Raw genomic sequence first — 21068 nt, forward strand, 5'->3', positions numbered from 1 at the left:
TTCCAGCAGAAAAAAAGAACAAACCTCAACATCCACTTCTGGTTAAAAACTAAAGAACTAAAACTTTCCACACAAACTTAAGAGTGAGGCATTGAGGAAAACAAATTCAACTTGCTAAAGATGATCTACAAGCTTGATTACCAACTTCACACTTAATGGTCTATGGCATTCCCTGGACCAGTGAAGAGTTTAGTGTATTTAGCTCCAGTTCTCTCCTGGGAGAGGTAAAGGACCAATCTAGAAGTCAGACTGTGGCTATTAAACTAAGACAGTTTGGACTTTCATATAAATCATATGTCACAGGGGAATTTCTGACATCAGAAAAGGATGAGCATATTTGTCTTCTGGGAATTTAACCCTGCAAGGCAGGAAAGATGGACAGCAAGGAGGACAGCCACCAAAGCTAAGAGACTAAGAGACAATGAGAATTCTCAGTTCTTCATAGAGTTCAGTCTATAAGAAAACTCCATTCTGATATGGATGAGAATTGTCAGTTCTTCATAGGGTTCAGAAGTCTTTATCCTTTCTGATTTTTATAACTTTATCTTCAGAAATATGTAATGAATCTTATCGTAGGGCTATGAAGTAGAGCATGAGTCTTTTTATTGTTCTTTACAGAAGATTCTTCCAATATAAGCATATTACTATGTACTTCTTAATTTGAAATCTTCTTTTATATTTTATAAACTACCTTTAATTTTGAAATCAAAGCACATACTTTCACTCCATCAAACCTTGCATGGCACTGGTCAATATATTACAGTTTCATTATCAAAATTACTACTTCCTCATATTCTTTAGGATATTGAGGAATGGTGCTTTTCTTTTTTTTTTTTTTTTTTTTTTTTTTGTCGGTCATGGGACGTGAACTCTGGGCCTGGGTGCTGTCCCTGAGCTCTTCAGCTCAAGGCTACTGTCCTACCCCTTGAGCCATCGCCACTTCCCATTTTCTAGTGGTTAATTGAAGATAAGAGTCTCACAGTCTAGTGCCTAGGCTGGCTTGGAACTGTGATCCTCAGATCTCAGCCTCCTGAGTAGCTAGGATTCAGGTGTGAGCTACCTCACCCAGCTAGGTACTTATTTTTTCTTAAAAAAAACCAAAACAATTGTTTTAGCAACTAGTTAGACAAAGCTTTCATAACTGAAACACTGATGCCTGGAGAGAATAAGTTCCAAATGTGAAACTGTACTTTCCATTTATTTACATGCACAGGTACAGGGATTTGCTTTTGATAAAATGCAGAAATAGTTGAATGGAAACTACAAGGCAATGGTAAGCTAATAGCTCTCAGTTCTGCACATCCCTCAAAAAGCCAACAAAACAACAACAACAAAAATGCTGCCAGTATGGAGAAGGAAGAAGAGTCAAGAGTCAAGCAGAATTCATTCTGAGTATAATAAGATGACTTGTTCTTTCCTTTGCTTTCTTATTATATCAAGTGACAAATTTAATGTGCTTTTCCTATAGCAAAGAGAGAATCAGGGAAATAGACTACAAAGAAGGCTCCCACCCTACCCTAGAGCCAAGCCCCACTTCCCGTTTTCTAGAGATTAATTGGAGATAAGAGTCCCAGGTCCTTTTGTGCCCAGATACCCAGATCTTGATACCCAGATCTCAGCCTCCAGAGTAGCTAGGATTTCAGGCATGAGCCACCATGCCCTGCAACAAGAAACTTTTTAAATGAAAATATAAACATGTTATTTATTTGTAGGGAATGCTCCTGCTTCCTGTTTCGTTTTACAAAGAATAGAAACATTTAAATAGCTTTTTTGGTTTTGTTTCTTGCCAATCCTGGGGCTTGAACTTAGCACCTGAGCACTGTCGTTGGGCTTTCTCAAGCCTAGGACTCTACCACTTGAGCCACAGTACCACTTCTGGCTTTTTCTTTATATGTGGTATGGAGGAATTGAACCTCGGTTTTCGTGCATGCTAGGCAAGTACGTACTCACGTACTCTACCACTAGGCCAAACTCCCGGCCTTAAAAATTCATCTATGGGTACTAAATTTTAGCTTTTGAATCCTCTTTCTCCTCCTCCTCGTCTTTCTTCTTTTCCTCCCTCCTCCTTCTTCTTCCTCTTTTTCTTCTTCCATCTTCCTCCTCCTCTTTTTTTTTTTTTGTTGTTGTTGTTGTATGCTTCTGCCTGTCCTGGGGTTTTCAGGCAGGGCTGAGGCCCTGTTCCTAAGCTTCTTTGTGCTCAAGGGTTAGCACTCTACCACTTTAGCCACAGCTCTACTTCCTAAATCTTCCTCTTATGGAAAATGTGAAACATACAGAAAAGTAAACAAAAGAATATCCTGAACAGGCTCCTGTAAAGCTGTAAGAATTTCCTACTCATGGCTCAACAGCTTTCCACTCCACCCCATTATGAAATAATTCCTAAGGATTTCAGTTTGACTTCAAATATTCAGGATGTATGTTTCAAAGATAAGAAACACTATTTGGACTTGATTATGCAAATTTCAAAAGAGCTTACTTTTAAATGGAGATCAGTTAAAAGTAAATAACTATTTTAAAAGCATAATAATGAAACCATTAGCACACCTAATTTCTCTCCCCCCCCCCCCCCACTTTGGCAGTGCAGGGATGGAATCGATGCTGGCTGTTTTTTTAGGTCAGTGCTCAATCACTGAGCTATACCTCCAGCTTTGACTGCTATTTTTAGTTCTAAATATTTATGAGTAATTTCTTACTAGAACCAAGTTTAAAGTAAAAATTTGAATGTATTCAATTTGCATCACAATTTTTATTTCCATTTTTTCTGTTAAGTACAAATTAGATCTTAACATTATTGGTTGATCTATCCATTTTTATTTCAATGCAAATAATCAACTCAAAAGTCATAATGAGTTTTAAGTAATTAAATCCAATATAAATGTAGTAAACATCCAGAGGAGGTCACCCCAGCAGGGCAGCACTGATCTAGGTGAAACCAAGCAAACTTGAGAGGGAAAAAGGAGGTGGAGACTAGCTGATTTCATGTATGCTTTGATTCAGAACACTTCCTTCTATGCTGATGGGCTTAAATATGATACGATTTTTATCAAGGAAGTCTATTGGGCCATCCTAACAAAATCCTTCCATGATCTCTCATTTGTTTGCTTAACATTTTCACTGTTTTATTTTGGCCAAATAGCTTGCTTCTTTATTTGCAATGAACTTGAGATCACAGGACTTCAGAGTTGGGAGGGCTCCTGTGGCTTCCTGCTTTCAGAAGAGGCAGCTTTGATACTGGGGTGATATCAGGCCTTCCAGTGCAAGAGTGCCATCAGGAAGCAATGTGCTGACAGTACATTCTAATTTCTTGACAGACACTACTAAGCAAATACGATAAGTAACAGTTTTATTAGGACTTGAAATAACTTTGAGTTTGATCCTTTTACAATCATTGGTAAAGTTAGTATTTCCTCTGATAAGTTGAATGATCTGGTTATACAGGAATAAAGAAGTACAGATGTGTGTCCTATTTATAAATAAAATATCCAACATAAAATATTGGATTTTTTTTGTGTGACATTAGAAAATCTTAACAGGTCTGATAAAATATGCATATCATGTCTAATAGTGTGTTTTGGGTGTAAAAAAGATCACTTAGTGTTTCTTTTTTTTTTTTTTTTTCCGGTCCTCGGGCTTGAACTCAAGGTCTGAGCACTGTCCCTGGGCTTTTTTCCTCAAGGCTAATGCTCTACCACTTGAGCCACAGCACCACTTCCGGCTTTCCTATGTATGTGGTACCAAGGAATTGAACCTAGGTTTTTGTGCATGCTAGGCAAGCACTCTACCACTAGCCCAAACTCCCAGCCCCACTTAGCGTTTCTTTTTTTTCTTTTTTGGTGGGTCATGGGGCTTGAACTCTGGGCCTGGGCACTGTCCCTGAGCTCTTCAGCTCAAGGCTACAGCACTATCCCTGGGCCTGGGTGTTGTCCTTGAGCTCTTCAGATTAAGGCTACTGCCCTACCTCTAGAGCCACAGCCCCACTTTCTGTTTTCTAGTGATGAATTGGAGATAAGAGTCTCACAGTCTTTAGTGTCCAGGCTGGCTTTGAGTCATGATCCTCAGATTTCAGACTCTCCAGTAGCTAAGATTACAGGCATGAGCCACCATGCCTGGCTCTACTTAGCATTTTTTTTACATATCCACTGGTATATTCTAGATGGCATCTCACAGTAAATTCATTAATGAAAAGCAAAGATAGTTTTAATGGAAAACTCAAACCAGTAACTGGTAGCTTCACACCTGTAATTCTATAGGCACTGAAAAGTTTTGAGACCTGAAGGATCTTGGTTCCAAGCCAGCAGACAAATGTGGGAGAGTCTTATCTCCAATTAGCCAGCAAAAAGCTAGAAGTGAGTAGAACTGTGGCTCAAGTGGCAGAGTGCCAACCCTGAGTGAATCAAGCAAAGCAAGAGTACATGATACTCTGAGTTTAAGCCTTAGTGCTGGCAGGTGTGTGTGTGCGCACGCGCGCGCGCGCGCGCGCGCGCGCGCACGCACACACACACACACACACACACACACACACAATGGTATCAAGGGCTCAGTATGTAGCTTGTGTAGTAGAAGCCCTTACCTGGCTTAAGACCCGGACTCACTCTCCAAAAGAAGGAAGAAAAGGTGGAGGGAGGGAGGGAGGGAAAGAAAAATACAATTGGCAACTAAAACATTTGGACCTTCCAGTCTTGTTCTTAACATCTTGTATACTCTTCTCTTTCAATTCATATTGGAAACTAATAAAAAGAAAAAAATTAAAAATATTGCTTCCAGCCAGGTACTAGTAGCTCACATCTGTAATTCTAGCTATTCTGGAGGATGATATCTGAGGATCACTGTAGGAAGCTAGCCTGGGCAACAAAGTCAGTGAAACTTACTTCCAATTAATCACAGAGAATGCTGAAGGACTAGGAATGTGGCTTAGTGGTAGAGTGCTTGCCTAGCATTCATGAAGCCCTGGGTATGATTCCTCATTAGCACAAAAATCAGAAAAAAAACTGGAAGTGGTGCTCTAGCTCTAGTAGTAAAGTACTAGCCTTGAGCAAAAGGTCAGGGACAGTGCTTAGGCCCTGCGTTCAAGCCCTAGGACTGGTAAAAAGAAAGAAAGGAAGAAAGAAAGAAAAAAAGAAAGAAAGAAAAGAAAAGAAAAGAAAAGAAAAGAAAAGAAAGATGGCCGGGAATTTGGCCTAGTGGTTAAAGTGCTTGCCTAGCATGCACTAAGACCTGGGTTTGATTCCTTGGTGCCACATATATAGAAAAAGCCGGAAGTGGTGCTGAGGCTCAAGTGGTAGAGTTCTGCCTTGAGAAAGTCCAAGGACAGTGCTCAGGCCCTGAGCTCAAGCCCAGGACTGGCAAAAAAAAAGAAAAGAAAAAAAGAAAGAAAGATGGAAATGGTGCTGCAGATAAAGTGTTAGAGTGCTAGCTTTGATCAAAAAGCATTTAAGGATAGCACCAAGGCCCACAGTTCAAGCCCCATGACCAACCCCAGCCCCCCAAAAGAATACAATGAATAAAATATTGACACTAGTGCATTAATATATAATACAATGTAGGATAGAAATAATATAATTTATAATACTACTAGTATATTGAGACTGGTAGTATTAATAACTGCAGATAATATCTGTTAATGGTATGAATAGTATGGTAGTTCTGTGCTTTCCCATGCTTAACATGATGTGTTTCTTGTTTCACATTAAAACAGTCTGAAGACCTCTGTTATTATACTTCATTGTTTAGTGCCTTGAGAAATCACTCAGCATATGTCTTTAGACATCTTCGTCTTGTTAATACCCATCTACCCTTTCACCTTGCCAAGGATAATTAGAACTTTAATCTGTTCTTCCAAGGTGTTAGCCTACTAAGGATCACTAGCAAATTTCATAAGCTTAGTAATATGCTTGATCATGTAGTCCTTTTCTTTTTTTGGACACAGAATCTACTTCACATATAGTAAGGATGAAAATATATATCTTAGGGTCAGATCAGGATAGAAACTTCAAAATTAACATGAAATTGAATAATTAAAGAAATGAAACAGAGTCCTTAGAATGATGGACTAAAAATATTCATTAATTAAGTGATCAAGTAGATCATTTCATGATGATCTCAAAGGGCTCATCTCCAAGAGGTTTGAAGGCAAGACTAGTATTCTGGTACCCTGAATTCCCTGGGCAGGGATGCAAAGAGAAGGAAGGCTGGTGACTGTCTGAGGAAAGAAATGTTAAAGGAGCGGCGTTGCAGCAAAAGAAGGCCAAGTACAGGGCATGTGTCCAGGGAGATAAGTCTCCATTCTCTGGAACCCTGTTACTCTGAAAAACTGTCCAAACCTGGCTTCTGTTTCTGGTGTGTGGATTAAAAAGGGAACATAATGTAAAACAATGAGTGTCTTTGTCCGGACTATAGTATAAACGTTTGTCCATCCTACTTACTTAAAAAAAGACAAACAGGAAAACCATGTTTCAAGTAACTAAGTCCTCATGATCTGTCTGCTGTTGAATCTGCTTGTGACTGGAAAGAAACCTAAAATTGTACTGGAGATAAAGTCAGAGACAGAAACAGGATGGCACAGGGAGAGAGAGGAGGAAGGGGTAGGGGAAGAGGGGATGGTGAAGAGAGGGGACAGATGATTATGAAACAATAAGAACTCTGTAAGAATAAAACTAAAAAGAAGCCAGGTATGGTAGCTCATGCCTATATCCTAGCTATTCAGGAGGCTGAGATCTGAGGATCAAGGTTCAAAGCCAGCCCCGGCATTAAAGAAATGAGACTCTTATCTCAATTAACCTCTAAAAAATGGGAAGTGGGGCTTGGCTCAAGGGTAGGGTGGTAGTCTTGAGCTGAAGAGCTCAGGGATAGCCCCAGGCCCAGAGTTCAAGCCCCATCACCCACAGGAAAAAAAAAAAAAAGACTGTGAGACTCTTATCTCCAATTAATGACTAGAAAACTGGATGTGGCACTGTGGCTTAAGGGGTGGGACAGTAGCCTTGAGCTGAAGAGCTCAGGAACAACACCCAGGCCCTGGGGATAGGGTGGTAGCTTTGAGCCAAAGAGACAGCACCCAGGCCCTGAGTTCAAGCCCCAGGACCTGGAAAAAAAAAAAAAAAGACGACTAAAAATAAACACGCTTCAGGCCTGGCCCTAACTACTGAGATCTGAGTATCCCAATTCAAAGCCAGCTCTGGCAGGGAAGTCTATAAGACTTTTATCTCCAGTTAACCACCAGAAAACTGGAAATGATGAGCTCAAAGTAGTAGAGCACTAGTTTTGAGCACAAAGAGGCTCAGGGACAGTGTCCAGACCTAAGGCATAGGACTGGCAAGAAAAAAAAAGACAAAATAAAGAAAATGAGGTGGAATAACCTTATTCCCCCCAAATAAGTATTTGTTGATCTAATAACAGTGTTAAAGTAAAAACAACAAAAAGCAGCTTATAAAAGAACATATGTAATATAACCTAGCCACTATTTTTACAAATACTTTGCCTTAAAAAAGGTATCTGGACTAAGGCCAAGGTTATTATAGACAAATGTCACCATATATCTAAATATGAAATATAATTTTAATCTTTGTCAGTCATGGGACTTGAACTAGGACCTGGGTACTGTTCCTGAACTCTTTTGCTTAATTGGCCCTCTGGTTAACTGGCCCTTCCTGCCCAGGCTGGCTTTGAACTGTGAGCCTCAGATCTCAACCTCCTGAGTGGCTAGAATTACAGGTGTAACCCATAAGCACCTGATAATTTTTTTTTTTTTTTGCCAGTCCTGGGCTTGAGCTCAGGGCCTGAGCACTGTCCTTGGACTTTCTCAAGGTTAGAGCTCTACCACTTGAGCCTCAGCACCACTTCCGGCTTTTTTTTTTTCTATGTATGTGGTACCAAGGAATCGAACCCGGGTCTTCATGCATGCTAGGCAAGCACTTTAACCACTAGGCCAAACTCCCGGCCCCGCACCTGATAATTTTTATCTTTAGTTATGCACAGGTTTTTTTCCTACGGATCCAAACAAAAAGCCTGTATTACCTGTGTGGTGGTTAAGAAAGAAGTACATAAGAGGGAGGGACTTCTCAGCACTTTGCTGGAAAGAGGAAAAAGCATTAAACGAAATGAAGAAGGTCTTAGCTTCCATACTTATCAATTTACCAAGTCTTTTTACTCAGAATCTCAAGGTTTGGGACTTAGAAGGAACTGATTTTTGTAGCATCTGAAAATAGGACATTCATAATTGCAAAGCTACATATGTTCATCATGACCTTTTTATAGTGATTGTGCAGATTCAGATGTTATCCTAGTACCTGCCACACTCTAGACTTTTTTTTTGCCAGTCCCAGGGCTTGGGCATTGTCCTTGAGCTTTCTCAAGGATAGAACTCAACCATATGAACCACAGCACCAGTTCCGGCTTTTTGTATGTATGTGGTACCAAGGAATCAAACCTGTATCTTTCTGCATGCTAGGCAAGCATTCTTATCACTAGGCCAAACTCTCAGCTCTATAGAATGTATTTTAACAAGCTAGAGAAAATATAAATATTCTTTTGGGGGATCTTTTAGAAAGAAGAAAACATTTGTATGATTGTTTTAAACCAAGGATTATAAACTAATTTTTAAACTAAATGGTGTACTAATAATATCTACTATTATTAGCGTTTAAAATACCCAGTTTAAATAATTACAAGAAACATGGTCTTGACTGGCCTAACTAGTGGCCTGTATAATTATACCATGAAGCTCTGCTGTTGCAGTCAAATGTATTTAAAAGCATTAGAAAATACATAGTCAATACATAAAGAATAAAACACATAGCAGTGACAGAATTTAGCCTTTCTATATATGATGGAAGTAATTCAAGGCATTTATTTTCTAATTCTAAGTACTAATTATAAGCATTAATACTATAAATTCCACATCCAAGCCATTCAATGTTTGGGTCCTCAACTTTTGTCCATTCCATCAAGAAATTTCCACATAGATCAACTGCCTTCATACTGTAATTCTTCAGCCTGTGGTCTGCTCTTTGCATTAACTTGGCCTTGTCATTTTTTAAAATCTTCAGTTGTTCTCTGTATCCACCTTTCCTTTGGGCCTGTGGTACACTCCAGTTACCCTTTGTTGAGGAACGAGGGAGACTCATTCTGTAGTAAGCTCACTAGCTCTAACCTCCTCATCTCTAAACCCAACAGTGTCTTTGACAGGTTGTACCTTTTAGAACTTCTACATAACAACTTGCTTGAAAGCCTCTGATTTCTTGGTTTGTGTGGCACTGCATTTGGCCACCTCCTTTAGTGGCTTTCCCTCCTCCTACCAGCTCACACAGGCATCTGTGCAGGGAAGCTTCTCTCTGCACGTTCTCTTGTCCATCTCATTCTCTCTTGGGCTCTCAGGCGCTCTCCCAAGCTGTTAATGCCCTCAATAAATCTCTCCCAAGCTGCTTTTCTTCTTTCTCATGGAGGCCATCCTAGTTCCAGAACCATTACCAGTCCCAATTCTCATTCCCAGTCTCTTTCTCCCTTGAAGTCAATCTACAAGCTATCCATGGACTCAAAGGCTCTGGTTGCATCCATCCTTTCTATTCAAACACCATACCTGGCTCTCCATTTTCCTGTTTAAAGTTCAAACCTCTTGGTATGTGAGTCAAAGGCCTTTGATTTGCCACTGTCCCTGAGTATACTAGCTTTGTTTTCCACATCTGAACTAGCCTAAAGAACAAAACGAAACATTGATTATATCCCAACACACCTGCTGAAGAGCTGTCCAGCACTCAAGACTCAGCTCAAATTCCATTTCCTAGCTTTATCTCTTTCCATCCTAAGCAATCTCTTTCTTTGTTATTCACAAAAAATAATTGACGACTTCTAGACTACACTGGTGTCCTTGGGCCTGTCTTTAAAGAACAGGAACATTTCTGAATTTAATTTACTGTGTAGGACTACTAAGAGTCTTAATTATTTGCTCTCCATAGTGCCATCAAGATAGTAGGCAAAGCCGGGCGCAGTGGTTCACACCTGTAATCCTAGCTACTTAGGAGGCTGAGATCTGAAGATCAAGGTTCAAAGTCAGCTCAGGCACAAAAGGACTCTAATTTCCAATTAACCTCTAGAAAATGGGAAGTGGTGCTGAGGCTCAAGTGGTAGAGTTCTAGCCTTGAGGAAGTCAAAGGACAGTGCTCCGGCCCTGAGCTCAAGCCCAGAACTGGCAAAAAAAAAAAAAAAAAGAATTAAAAAAAAGAATAAAGTCATATCATTTGCAGGAAAGTGCCTCAAACTAGATATAATCATATAATCATATTAAGCTTCATGAAACAAGTTTCTCTTTTGTAGAAACTAGAATTTAAAAAGACGAGGGGCAGGAAAGGAGCTACTAAGGGAATAGGATGGAGAGGACAAAGAGGTTACCTGGGAGAGGCTACAATCAACCCACAACACACATATGTATGGGAATGTCACAGTGGAAACCTATTAGTATATGAAATTAGTATGCACTAATTATCAACCCCCCCAATCTTTACTTCTGTAAAGAAATAGCAATGAATAAGACACTATACACACTTTTGTCCATTGGCTTGCTAAATTAAAAATCACCTGGGAATTTGCACCCAAACCAATATATGCTGAAACAGGAAAAGCTTCAAAGAGGAAGTATATTTGGTACAGGGCCTTGAAGGCAATGTAAACTCTGAGTAGTCAGAGAAAAGATGGAGGAGGGTTTTTTAGATCAACGAAGTCAAGTAATAGAGAAGGTCTCAAGTGTGTATGGAGAAGCTGACTTCAGAATTACACAAAGGATGGGTCCAGGATCACAAGAACTGAAACTGGGCAAAGAGTATGGGCTTAGACCCCAAAGTCAGGAATATGAAGCAAAATTTAATGCAGATCTAGCATATAATGTCAAGTATGATACAAACAGCTTCATGGTTTGGTTTAACCAGTTTATACAGACCTGAACTCCCTCCCCAATCTCTCACCCCCCCCCATTTCTCATTTACTTTGATAACATATCTCATGAAAATTTGTTTGTGTAACAATCACTGTATGTTTTTAATTCATGAGTAAAGTTACAGAGTGGAAGCCTCTAGGATGCAGAGGTTGAAAATAGAAAAAACAACAACACATTCTTGTTTTATCTGTTTTTGTTTTTGTTGACACAAAGTTAAGCAATGTAGTATTGGTGGGCTGGCCTCAAACTTACTATGTAATTCAGGTTGTCCTTGAACTCTTAGTCCTCCTGCCTCAGCTTCCACATTCTGGAATTACATGCATGCAACACCATGCTTTGCGAACAGTCTTTTCTATAATCAAATATATGTTCTGTACCATTTGTTTTCGCCAAAGTAAAATTAAAACCTTGTTTTGTATCTGATCTAAAGTCTAAGATATAGTCCTAATATATGTGACAGCGGTCTGCTTGGAAGCTTCAAACACATGAACACTGAAAAAAGGAATTTAAAAAAATTAATTCTTGGAAATCCAGAGGGGTATATATATATATATATATATATACATATATATCTTTTGTCATGTTGCTTTCCTAAATTCTATCAAACTGAGGAGAAACTCTGAGGTGAAACAAAGAAATCTTACTAATGCAAAAGTTGCCTGACTCAACAGTCATTCTGACTAATATTGTCAAAATGCACACAGTGGGTCCTGTGCCCATCCTCCCATCAGGTTAGAGTGGATGGCATATAAAACATCAGATCATAAAAAAGCTCAACCGACTTCACTGATAGGCTCTACAGCACTACCTAAGCACTTCTGTTACAGAACACTGCTTCTGTCACCTAAACATGATGTCATGTGAGAAACTGGAATACTCCAAAATCACAAAGAAGAACAAAGCTGCCAGTAGCCACTGTTTTCTTCCTTTCCACATACGGCTCACCTTGGATTTACCATAAAGTATCTCAATTAATCCTCCCAACACGAATGTCCAGTTTACAGCTGAAGGAAAGTTTCAAGGAGGCTATAGGGTTCGTACTTGTTTCACAAAAACTAACAGGTGGCAGACGTGTTCATTTAACCTATTCTGTATGCTCTTGTAAATCATTAGATTATACTCCCAATTCCAAATATATGGGACCAAATTCAAAAGTAAGAAATAGAAGGAAACTGGAGTACATACCTATAGCCCCAGCACTTGGGAGACTGAGCAGGAGGAAGGAGAATTTGAGGCCAGCTTGGACTGTATAGACATACTGTTTCAGAAAACAAACAATGACACAAACAACAATAACAACAAAAACCCTATCTATCTATCTATCTATCTATCTATCTATCTATCTATCTATCTATGGAGGCTGGCCTTGTCTCTTACTATGTAAAAGAATTAGGGAGGGCATCAGGTGACAGGTTCCTTCACTCTAAGCTGAAAAATTTGTATTGGGTTTGTGAAGGATAGGGAGGCACAGGTAGGGACTGGGGGTCTTACTGTCCTTTCAGCAGGACAACTTATTTTACATCACAGTCCAGTGGCACTGACAAGGCTGAAGTATTTTTCTTAGTTAGTTACATATATGAAGCCCCTCAGCCAGTTGAAGATTTAAATATTTTTCAGATGACCTAAGGATGCTGGAAAAGTATCTTCTTAGAATTTCAGTGACCTGAGCCTCTTATGCTAACTCCTAGAAGCAAAACTAACCTTTTAAATATAGTTCTTGCTACCAAAAAAAATAAATCCATAAGACACTTCTAAAAATAAACTCTCCACTGTAATTCCTTCCTTTCGCATCTGGGCACAGATGTCATATTTCCTCTACAAAGTTTCCTTTTATGTTGCAAGAGTAGTCATGTCAATTTCAAGCTGAACTGGAACAATCTAGAGCTACTAACTCCTTCACAGGAAGTGATTTTTTTCTTTGGTATTTTACATAATGGTTTGACTGCAATGGGACATCCTTGTATCAGAATTGTGCAATACATTTAAGTGGAGAAGAAAGCACTTGGGGTTTTTAAAGGTTTGCCTCCCTCCCCCACTCATTGCTGCTAACACATGGTCTTCTAGAGAAGGTCCATGAGATCTGGGATCTCCAGGGATAAGAAGTATGAACACAGGAAAGGAGGGGCTAGAAGATGAAATGTGTCAGGTCCTTAAAGAATGTGAAGCCTGTCATCTGAGGAAACTAGCAAACTGTTATAATGGCGAAAGAAACACACAAATGAATAAGATACAGTTAGTGACTTCCACTTTTTCCCTTCCACTAGTGGTGTTTCGGCACACAGCCATATATAATCTGCAATAATCTGTCGCTGGGGAGAACCACCCATTTCCTCTACCCCACCCGCTGCTGAGCTGTGACCAGGACACTTCTGGATAGCCACTGTAACCTTCAGACCATCCTGAAAGGCCAACTTTTCCATTCCTCTGTGACCTGAACTCAAAGCATTCACACTTTAAACGTTCAAAAGTCTTAAGGAAGAAAATAAAAGCCACAGATCATATTTCAAAATGATTTTTAATCATTTGAAAAATCTAATTTCCTTTGTTAATACATTAGATAAAATCCTCCTCCAGCATGGGAACTATGCCCGCAAAGCTTCTTGAATGAAAACTGTTCGTACACAATTCTAAGACTGAATTTACTCATAAAACATGTACAACATTAAGGATTATTGTCCAGGTCAACATATACATTTATATATACAATATATACAAGACATACAGGTCAACGTCTACATTTTATTTAAACCTTATTCTGAGGGCCTCGTGAAGTTGGTAAACCAGAACCAAGCTAAAATAAAAACATTTTGAGTAGCTTTACTGATTTATAAAATGTTTCTGAGTGAATTTTTAAATATGCAAACTATGAGTTGTCACATTAAAAAATATTGGGCCAGGAGTTTGGCCTCGTAGTACAGTGCTCGCTTAGCATGCATGAAGCCCTGGGTTCAATTCTCGGGACCACATACATAGAAAAAGCCAGAAGCGGCACTGTGGCTCAAGTGGCAGAGTATTAGCCTTGAGCAAAATAAAGTCCAAGGATAGTGCGCAGGCCCTGAGTTCAAGCCCCAGGACTGTCAATACATATGTATATATATAAATATATGTGTGTGTGTATATATATATATATATATACATATATATCTACTTGCTTACTTCATCCAATTATATTAATGGACTACAGTGGTCTCCTCAGTTATTAATTACCTCACAGTTAAGATATTTTGTCTTCACACTTCTCTAGGTAACTAACCCTATGTACAAACATAAAAAAGTATAGTAGATGAGACTAAATTTTCTGATTTCTCTAAAGTCAGTTTTATATTGTTTTCTCCTATTTTCCTTTTCTGTGAAAGAAATAAAACAGGAAGAATGATATTGTTAAAGAGCACTGAGATAAAGGGCTGTTTTGAGTAGCTTTATTTTCAAACACCATACATTAGCATTACCCATTCTTTTTTTTTTTTTTTTTTTTTGCCAGTCCTGGGGACTGAACTCAGGGCCTGAACACTGTCCTTGGACTTTTTTTTTTTTAATCCTCAGGGCTAGTGCTCTACTTCTTGAGCCACACCACCACTTCTCCATTCATGCTATGCAAGCACACTAACCACTAGGCAAAACTCCCAGCCCCCCCATTCTTAATAAAGATGTCCTTTAGTAAATTTAAGCATTTTAAAAAATAAGACTCATCTGCTAAGATTTTGTTTACCCAAAGAAAAAATAAACAAACAAAACCTCAATTAAAAAATGGCCTTAATGTATATTAGTAGACTATAAAACTACAAATTAAAGTAAATAGAGCATAGGAATGCAGTGGCTTTTGAGGTTGATGGGCTTTCAGCTGAACTTTGAGTTAAGTCGGTAAATAGTCACATGAAATTCAACAGGGAGTTTAAGTTATTCCTATGCGTTAACACTAGTCAGAATGGAGCCATTTCCAGTAAGATATCCAATGCAAACTAGAGGACCATGCAAAGTACATCTGAAATGCAGGAGCCAGTCTTTCCAATCCAACAGACCACAGACCTACAGCAATCAGGTAAACTGGCCCCTGTGATGGCTTAAAAACAAAACAAAATTGTCTCTTAATTTACAGGAAAGATAAAACTAAAGACAATTTCACTAATAAGAATACCACTCAGCTACGAGGACCTTCATCCCCAGAAAGGAAGTTATTACAGACACTTAAGTTTTATAAGCAAGATTCAAACACAGGACTTCCTGGTCACACAATTAACATCACGAACACTTTGTACAGCTTTACACATTGATTCTTGGGAAAGAATTTTCTAAAAATGTTTCCAGGACTTCCCCAATACTCCGTATGAAAGAGAAAACCACACGCACGCTACTCAAATCTTAGGTAAAAACCAGATATTCTGATCATGACTACCATTTATGGTGGTAGCATGTAAATATGAGAGCAGGTTACTGCTGTCAATAAGTGTATCAGCTCAGGTTTTAATGTCTTATGTTCTCTCTCCCACCCAGCATGCTCAAGTAAGATTTCATGGGACAAAGCACTGGACTGGAGAAAAAGAAGAGACTACTCACCAACTCGTTGATAATGAAGGAAAGATGAGCAACCATTTACATTTTAAATTCCAAAATCTACAGTGCTCTATTAAGCTTGTATAAAGAAGAATCTCCAGGAAGCCTGGTATGATCCCAACAAGGAACTGCAGAGACAGCAGAATGCCCTGGGTGCCCCACTCGGCTATCACTCAGCAGATTGAGGTATTTCCTGTTCCCTCCCATTGGTTCTCACAGGTGCATCAGCCAATGGGTGGCGGCAATCTAGCCTTCCTCTTGTACGTAATTCACAAAGGGATATTTAAAATGTCATAGACTTTCAGGACTGGAGCACCTGGGCTAATACTAAGCACTCTAAACTAGGTGGATTATGAATTGATAATCAACTAATTAAAGCATTGTAATTATGGTTATTATATTAAGCCTAAAAGGGCTTTTCCAACCAGGTCCAGTGGTGCAGATCTGTAATCCCAGCACTTGAGAGGCTGACATTAGGAGGATTGAGTTTGAGGCCAACCTAAGCTACACAGCAAGACTCAGTTTCAAAACACCCAGAAAACAAACAACAAACAAAACCAAATAACAAACTTCCTTTTCTAGAACCTAGTACACAAAAGTAAGGGTTTTTAAAAAATACATCTTAAAAATGTTTTCTGAGGGGCCAGGCGTTTGGCCTAGTGGTAGGGTGCTTGCCTAGCATGAACAAAGGTTCGATTCCTCAGTACCATATACATAGAAAAGCCAGAAGTGGTGCTGCAGCTCAAATGGTAGAACTCTAGCCTTGAGGAAAGCCCAAGGGCAGTGCTCAAACCCTAAGTTCAAGCCCTAGGATTGGGGAAAAAAAATGTTTTCTGAATGTTTTAAACAAGCATGTTGGAGGCAATGGCATAGGATCTAGCAGGAAAAGAAAAACTTCCCACCATGAGTCACCAGTGATTAAGTTATTTTAATTTAGGCTTAAAACACATTCATACCCAATTATTTGTACATATAGAAAAATGATAGTAACCCTAGAAATCAAGCTGACCAATTTTCAGGATTAATATCAGCATCTAAGAAAATTAGATGGGTCTTTGTCTTTCTTGGTTTTGTTTTAAAACAGGAATAATGCTCCCATCCATAATTTTATTGTTATTTTGGTGCCTGAGCCAAACATCAGCAGACATTCATTAGTCTGTGTGACAATGAACAGTTTTAACTGGTTTTGGCCAGACTGAGACACTGACATCTCAGGTGAATGGTGTCAGATGGTAGAAATGGATTTTATTTGCATTCAACAACAACAACAGAAATAGCAAATTCAGACTCTCGAAGAAAAATGAAAAAATTCCAGAGAGCAACATATACAGAGAAAGTCTACCAGCCCAAGCTATGCTTTACTTCCTTATGCTTAAAACAACACTTAGTGGGCCAAGAGTTTGGCCTAGTGGTAGTGCTTGCCTAGCATACATAAAGACCCAGATTCGATTCCTTAGTACCACATACATAGAAAAAAGCTGGAAATGGTGCTCAAGTGGTAGAGATCTAACCTTGAGAAAGCCCAAGGACAGAGCTCAGGCCCTGAGTTCAAGGCCCAGGACTGGCAAAATAAATAAAATAAAACAACACTTAGGAGGGTCTGACTGAAATCCAGAAGATGGAGGTTCAAGGCCAGCCTAAGCAGAAAAGTCTTTGAGTCTCTATCTCCAATTAACCCACAGAAAACTGGACTGGAGCTAGGCACCAGTAGATTATACTTGTAATCCTAGCTACTCAGGAGGTTAATATCTGAGGAAGGTAGTTCAAAGTTAGCCTGAGCAGGAAAGTCTGCAGACTCTTATCTCCAATTAATCACAGAAAAGCTGGAAGTGGTACTGTGGCTCAAGTGGTAGAGTGTAAGCTTTGAGCAAAAGGAGCCCAGGGATAGTGCCCAGGCCCAGAGTTCAGGCCTCAGGACTGGCATTTAAAAAATGGGCTGGAGGCATGGCTCAAGTGGTAGATCAGTTCTTAGTACCATCAAAAAGGTTTACATATGCTAATTATAATATAATAACATTATAAACATACATTAACATATGAGGCTTAACAACTGTGAGGCCGGGAGTTTGACCTAGTGGTAGAGTGCTTGCCTAGTATGCACAAAGACCTGGGTTTGAATCCTCGGTACCACATACATAGAAAAAAGCCAGAAATGGTGCTGAGACTCAACTGGTAGAGCTCTAGTCTTGAGAAAGCCCAAGGACAGTGCTCAGGCCCTGAGCTCAAGCCCAGGACTGGCAAAAAAAAAGTTTACATATGCTAATTATAATATAATAACATTATAAACATACACTAACATATGAGGCTTAACAACTGTGAGGGTCAGAAGTGAATTTTCCATTTAGGAATCACCCCTGGCAGCAATACCTTTACTGGAAGCAATAATTATGTTCTATAATTATCTGTATAATTATACTAAAGTATTATTTGAGCCTAAAATAAGTCTTTAAATTTAATACAATTCAACAATTAGGATGTTAGTTGCAAGGCACTCTGTTAGAGGCATCAGACACCATTGTGAAATCAAGAAATCGATGTCAGGGCTAGGAATGTGGCTTTGTGGTAGAATGCTTGTCTAGCATGTATGAAGTTCCTCAGTTATACATACACAGAAAAAGTCAGAAGTAGTACTGTGGCTCAAGTGGTAGAGTGCTAGCCTTGAGCAAAAGAAGGTCAGGGACAATGTCCAGGCCCTAAGCTCAAACCCCAAGACTGGCAAAAAAAAAAAAAAAATGGATGCCTGTTATCATGACACAAGGACAAACCCTATAATTTAACATCAAAGAATATTATCTAATAAGAAAAAGTACAGATTAAGAATTTAGGGAATGTGCCAGGCACGATGGCTCACAACTGTAATCCTAGCTACTCAGGAGGCTGAGATCTTAGGACAGCAGTTCAGAGCCAGCCTGGGCACTAAAGTCCATGAGACTCTTATCTCTAATTAACCACTAGAAAACCAGAAGTAGTGCTGTGGCTTAAGGGGTAGGGCAGTAGCCTTAAGCTGAAGAGCTCAGGGACAGTGCCCAGGCCCAGAGTTCAAGCCCCATGACCGATTAAAAAAAAAGAAGAAGAAGAATTTAGAATTTAGGGAATGCAAAGAAAAGAGAAACAAGGAAACAAGGATGATGACCAGAAATAAACTCATGAAAGGTAGTACTGTAGCTCAGTAGCAGTTAAGATGCTTGCCTGGATGGACGTGTCTATACTACGCACTTGGAAAGAAGAAAAATCTAGAAAATGAGGAACAGGGACATGGAGGCAAAAGAAAGAACAGGAACAAAGACCCAGAGGGTGGCACAGCAGAAAGAAGTTGGCCAGTAAGCATGCCAGTCTGATGGAGCATGTCTATGTGGGTACAAAATCTGTGATAAAACCTAAGAACAGGTTGATAAATCTGTACTCAAGTCAGTAGGCAAAGTTAGAAGTTTCGAACTTACATACAAAATCAGAGCTGTCCTTCACGCAGAGCAAAAGAATAATGAACGGTATATGGCAAAGACAAAACAGATGACTGGAAAATTGTCATGGGAGTACTTCCTGAGAACCTGATCAAAATCTTCAAAGTCAGACGATGGTGCTCAGGCTGCCTAGCTAACTAAGGAGGGTTGATATTTGAAGCCAGCAAGGAGCTGAAAAAGCTAGGGGAGAGAAAGAGGCCCTGAGTTCAAATCCAGTTCTAGCAGAAAGAAAGGGTTGGAAGGAGGGAGGGGCAGAAAAGAAAGGAAAGGAGGGAAAGGAAAGAAAAGGAAGGAAAGGAAAGGAAAGAAGAAAGGAAGGATTGGGTCTTGATCACTGCCATTTATTGTAATAGATAAATAAAATCTATTTGAATTGTCATTACTCACTCTGGCCATAAGCCAGTATCATTACACAGAAAATAAGATACATAAAAATATAGACAGGTGGTAGTGGCTCATGCCTATAATAACCGTATCTGCTCAGGCTGAGATCTGAGGATCATGGTTTGAAGCCAGTCTGGGTAGAAAATTCTGTGAGGCTCTTTTTTTCAATTAACCATCCCCAAAAGGGAAGTGGAGCTGTTTGGCTCTAGTGGGAGAGAGCTAGCCTTGAGGGTGGGGGGGTGTGTGGAGAAGGAGAAGCAAATCAGGGACAGCACCCAGTCCCCTGAGCTCAAGATGGCACATAAGTCAACAATATATAGAGTTCCATTTGATCTTGAAATACAGGGTTTTCCCACTGTTCCTGAAAAACAGTGGAAGAATAGTGTAAAATGGAGCTCTTCTAATGAGTACTTCACTAATTAGCTAGTTAACCACAATATTAAAATATACCACATCTTACATGGGCCGCTCCACTACAGAATCCTGCTCTACATGAACAGCACCTCTGGTTAACAGAAGGATGTTTTGCTACTTATAAACTATTCTGGGGTTAGGGAAAGCACTTGTCTGGCAAGTTTGCACTGAGTTTGGTCCTCAGCTTTGAAAAAGAAAATTAAGCCTGCCCACCTTCTGTCAGTCTCTTCATGGATGAAAACTACGTATTTGCTTCTATATCACCAGCAAATCTCAGGCTTCACAGAAAATAATGCCTTTGGTTGGGTTATAAAGTAGCTAGGTAACCTTAACAACATACAGCTGGACCAATAAATTTAACTCCTACTGGTTTATCATAAAAATTCTAGTCTTTTTAAAAACTTGGTGCCTCTAGTTTAAGAGTGAGTTAAGTTGCTTTTTTTCTTTCTTTTTTTTGTGTAAGATTAGAACTCGCACTCAGTATCTGACATTTTCCCTCATTAACTGGGGCTCTACCAACTAGGCCATGCTTCTAAAACCCTAAATTGCTTTTTATTTAGCCCACAATTTCACCCTAATTAATGTATAGTTACACATAGCTAATAAATATCACATATTTCTTTTACTAAGCTCAATCCAAGAAACAGTAATGGGCTTCTAACAAAGCAATCAATGAAATGTGTGTATGCTAAACAATTACAAATTAAAATCTTGATGCTGAAATACAGCCGTGAAATTTCCCCTAACTCAAAAATAACAACTAAAAAACTATTGATTGGCAGGAATTAAACACATTGACAAACTGAAAGACCTTTTCTCTTTGATGGGTCATAAAATGTTTCTTAGATGGAATCTTCCTTGCTTTCTCTCTCTTCTCCTTCCACTTTCTTTGTGTCTTTTCTGTGTTTGTCTACTTTCTGGACAAGAGGGAAGAAACTGAGGGGAAAAACTACAAAGGAAAAAAGGCTATTATGCTAAAACTGTACAGAAAAAAAAACATTAAAACCAATAGGTATGAATTCTGGCAAGCAACCGGGGAGGTTTATGCAGGTTGGCTTAAACATTAAACCAAATTAGATATGCAGCTCTCCTGTGAGATTACAATGGCTTGACTGTACAGGATTGAAGGAGTAAAGGAAGTGTGAAGTGGGTTATTGTTTCCTGGGCAGAACTTGGATCCTTGCTAAAACTACGACTGAGGGCAGCTAAAGAACCCAGGGGAACTTCCCTCTGAGACTGCTGCAACCATTCCTTTGGAAATGCATCTGAATCTCTTCTTTTATCTTTGTAAACAGAAAACAAATGGTTTAAATGAGTGAAGGCATAAAGATACCATA

General features: G+C 39.3%; 1 protein-coding gene across 2 annotated transcripts in view; it reads right to left on the reverse strand.

The window, feature by feature from the left end:
• Positions 1-21068, reverse strand: part of Taok3 (TAO kinase 3) — a 136076-nt gene that overhangs the window by 109156 nt on the left and 5852 nt on the right. The window contains exon 1 of one of the 2 annotated variants that reach the window (XM_090320207.1): positions 15476-15528. The exons of the other annotated variant lie outside the window; for it this stretch is intronic. The gene's annotated coding sequence lies outside the window, so the exon portion shown is untranslated. Of the gene's footprint in view, positions 1-15475; positions 15529-21068 lie in introns of those variants that run through there. 2 annotated transcript variants of the gene reach the window in all.

Source organism: Megascapheus bottae, chromosome 28, assembly GCF_031878675.1.
Source record: "Megascapheus bottae isolate mThoBot1 chromosome 28, mThoBot2.hap1, whole genome shotgun sequence".
NCBI classification, from domain to species: Eukaryota; Metazoa; Chordata; class Mammalia; order Rodentia; family Geomyidae; genus Megascapheus; species Megascapheus bottae.